The following is a 3,775-nucleotide window of genomic DNA, read 5'->3' on the forward strand; positions in this document are numbered from 1 at the left end:
AATCATCAATATATTTTATCAATGCATTATTTTATGTCTAGAAGGTATCCCCAGGTCCTTTCATATACTTAGTGATGTCTCAGTCTATCATTTATATTGCCAGAAATTAACTGAATTAATAACAGAGAACATTAATATTTAAAAATTTGCCATAACAAAATTAGATTTTTTTTCCAAAGTTTTTACCTACCTTTAAAAGTGAATAATTCACCAGTAACTATCAGAAATTACAAATGTGATTATTTAGACCTTACCTAGGGTGAATGAGACACAAAATAATGTAACTGGTTTGACAAAAAAAATTCTTATTTTGAAATAAATTCAATGAGTGAGAATGAAACTTTATCACATTTTGATCACATTAAAATTAAGAATATATATTTTTTCCTAAGTAGTAAAACATTCTGTTTAATAAAAACAGAAGGTTTTGATAATATGTGTTTTTAAAGGCAATTCCAACAGTGGAAGTTCTTTGTCTTTTGAGTTTACATAGGTATAGAGAGTGTTTGGTCAAAATAGTGAACTTATGGAGTTGAAGATTTGCTGACCTTGCTTGAATTCTATGTATTTCAAAATATCTGCTTCGGTAGTAGTATCCAATTAAGTAGCTATATTAAAGTGAAGACTTTAGGGTAGTGCGGTCTGTTACTAATTCTACTTTTATGGGCACTATCAGAAAGTTTTATTTCTAACAGGTTGCATATATAAATTACTTATAAATGAAAATTACCTAAGTACTGCTTTTTTCTTTAACAAGTTTGAAATAAAGACTTGGTCTTTATTTCTAAAGGAAATAGCCATTTTTAGTAACTGTCTTTTATAGATATTTATATGGATTTTAGACCAATGAAGACTTGATTTAATCATATGTAGATTATATTTATGTAAAAGATGGCCAACAGTGAAGCAGTATAAAAATATAGAAGGGTGCTTTTAATTTCCCTTGTATTTCAGTTCTGGGTCCTTTAGCTATTGAAATATGAATGTCTCAAAATGCATATAATATTCTATCCTATTCATAATGTAATGTCACTTGTGTTCAATAAAAAAAAAAAAAAAAAAAAAAAAAAGAATCTTTAAAATAATCTTTTAAAATGATTATGATGAACATACTCCTATAGCAGCAAAGAACTTAAACTGCACTGTTTTTTAAAGATTTTTTTTTTCAGACAATATAAATTTAAAGCTATTCTATCAGAATAAAGGAGATGAGAATTGATAGAAAGAAGCTTTTTATGCTTAGAACTGAGTGACACTCTTGTAATGAATGCACTAATGCTGCTAAATATACCTGTTATATTAAATAAAATAGTAGAATCTTTATAATTTGAGATTCACTAGTTGTAAGAAGAAAGATCTGTTGGTAGTTGTGGAATGGGAAGGATACAAAAATAAACCTGTGTACTCAAATAGGCTTTATGTCTGTAGCCTAATTAAGTGATTAAAATGTTGTCCTTTATTTTTCCAGCTTGCCAGTCAACTGTTTACGTTTGCATGTCAGTTCTGTCTGGCCTTGTGTGAGATCCATGTCTGTGGGTAAGACTGAGAAATTAAGACATTCTTTTTATTATTATTATTATTTTTAAATGACCGAGGTTATTCGTTCCACTTTACTACCAGGCAAGATGAAAGATTGAAAGAGAGAATGTTAACTGATTGCAAGATGTGAATATCTCACGGCCCACAAGATTTTACAGGGAATCAGTCTTTGCTACTGCAGTTGTCCTCAGATCCACTGAGTTTGTATATCTCTGACAATGACCTTCAGTACCATTTCAGAATTACATGTACACTTTTGCAAAACACCTTGCTGGATGGCGAATTCTCACTTCTTGCAGGATTTCCTTAAGCTTTGCTGGTATTGAATGAGTCAGAACCGTTGTTTCAATGATCAGTGCTCTGTTTCTGCATGCTTGTTTGATCCCCATTCTGTTTATCATAGCATTTGCCTTTAACCATGGAAGAAGCAGCAGTGAACTGGAATGCTTATTTTGAGACACAGTTTTGGCTGAAATACTGTTCATTGTAGTTCACTTGAGTTTGGAGCAGGGATGTTCAATGAGAAGGTACTGAAAAAAAGGGGGTTCTTACAAGAAATATTCAGTAGCTGTGGACAAAGCTATATAACAGCATACATTTATTTATAGGCAGTACAGGTGGTAAACAGTCTTTAATCAGTAAACAAAAGTAAAAAGGTCATAAATTGAGGATTTTAAAAATAGTTGCACTAAAAATAGTTGCTTGTCAGTAATTTTTTCTCCTTTGAAGTATGACTCTGCTGCTCTTTTTTAATTCTTTTTACTGGTGAGTGGTATTTTGGTTATGTAGAGGTGAACATATCTTGATTTTGTTTAGTATGGAAAATGTTATTCCATTAACTCAGTAATTTATCACAGGGAATTTGTGGACTGCAGATGTTTCTGGAAGTGGAACAGCTCCAGCCTCTGTACATCGCAGCTGACTGCTGTAAACTGTTCTGTCATATTTTTAAAAGACAGGCACACAGGTGGGTTATGTAAGGTCGTATATGTCTCTGTTTTAACTGACTTTTTAGGTGATTAGGAAGCACTAGAGAGTAGCAGAAAAATAGAAACATAAATAGTTGTGCCTTGCTTTTTTTTTTATATTATTTTTATTTTTCATATTCTGTGGCTAAAAGGGTACTAGGTTAGATAGAGTATAGACCTTTATGTTTCATCAGTACCTTGAACAGCAGGAAAAGGTAATCCAATGGCTGAAGTTATATAAGCTGTGTTGATGCTCAAGCCTGTCTGTTGGTAGGATCCTCAAATGTTTGGAAATTAGCTGAGGTTGAAGATCAGATTAATTTTCTTCTGTTTTGTTAGCTTCAGCTCCACCTTCATAATTCAAAGAAGGTTTCCAGAACTGAAATATACACAGAGAAAATAATCTCTGAAAGAATATCAGAGAGTGGACTTATTCATGTTATTAAAATGCAAAGCTTCACATATAAGACTGAAATATTTCATTTAAATTAAACTATATAACAAGAACTATTATCTAGTGATATGTAACAAGAAAGCATGTAGAAAGTATACCATCACATTTTCATATACAGATACAGTTTCTATCATAATTTATGGAAACTATACATAAATGACAGAAGGAAGGCTGAGAAAATGTGGGCCTTCTGCTAAATTAAATGGAAGACCTGTTTGCACAGGTGTGGTGGTTTAACTCAGCTGGGCAGCTGAGCTCCATCACAACCACTCTCTCATTCCCCCTCCTCAAAGGGAAAGGGGGAGAAAATACAATGAAAAGGGCTCAAGGGTTGAGATAAGGACAAGGAGATCACTCAGCCATTATTGTCAGGGTCAAAATAGACTCAGCATAGGGAGGTTAATGCACCTGGAGCACTTCCTCCCTCTCCCTCTTCACTGACCTTGATCTCTGCAGGGCTAGTTTTCACTCCTTACTCTCACAGCTGCTGTTGCACATCAGATTTTTTTCCTTTTCTTAAGTCTACTCTCACAAAGGTGAAAACAACATTGCTTATTGTCTTGGCTGTGGCCACTTGCAGATCCACACTGAAACTGGCCCTTGTCTAACATGAGGCAGCTTCTGGACTCTTCTATCCTCAATGATTCTGTGATTTTTTGATGCAGAGTCTGTGTGATTTGGTGGAAAGAGTATTCCAAAGGCTTAATAATATGTAGTTGTATTGTATGGTATGTATAGTGTATTTCTGAGAAATTCTGGAGAAAAAAAGTGCATTTCTTTCTTGGGCTTTTTATTTACTGATGCTTCGACTTAC

General features: G+C 33.4%; 1 long non-coding RNA gene across 1 annotated transcript; it reads right to left on the bottom strand.

Moving 5' to 3' along the window:
* Positions 1 to 1,596: 1,596 nt before the first annotated feature.
* LOC110351536 (uncharacterized) lies at positions 1,597 to 3,146 on the bottom strand. The gene is made up of 3 exons (XR_002399124.4): positions 3,060 to 3,146; positions 2,705 to 2,886; positions 1,597 to 2,069 (listed from the first exon to the last, which is right to left on the bottom strand). It is a non-coding gene; the product is annotated as an uncharacterized lncRNA (long non-coding RNA).
* Between the last annotated feature and the right edge of the window lie 629 nt (positions 3,147 to 3,775).

Source organism: Anas platyrhynchos, chromosome 1 (assembly GCF_047663525.1).
Source record: "Anas platyrhynchos isolate ZD024472 breed Pekin duck chromosome 1, IASCAAS_PekinDuck_T2T, whole genome shotgun sequence".
Lineage (NCBI taxonomy): Eukaryota > Metazoa > Chordata > Aves > Anseriformes > Anatidae > Anas > Anas platyrhynchos.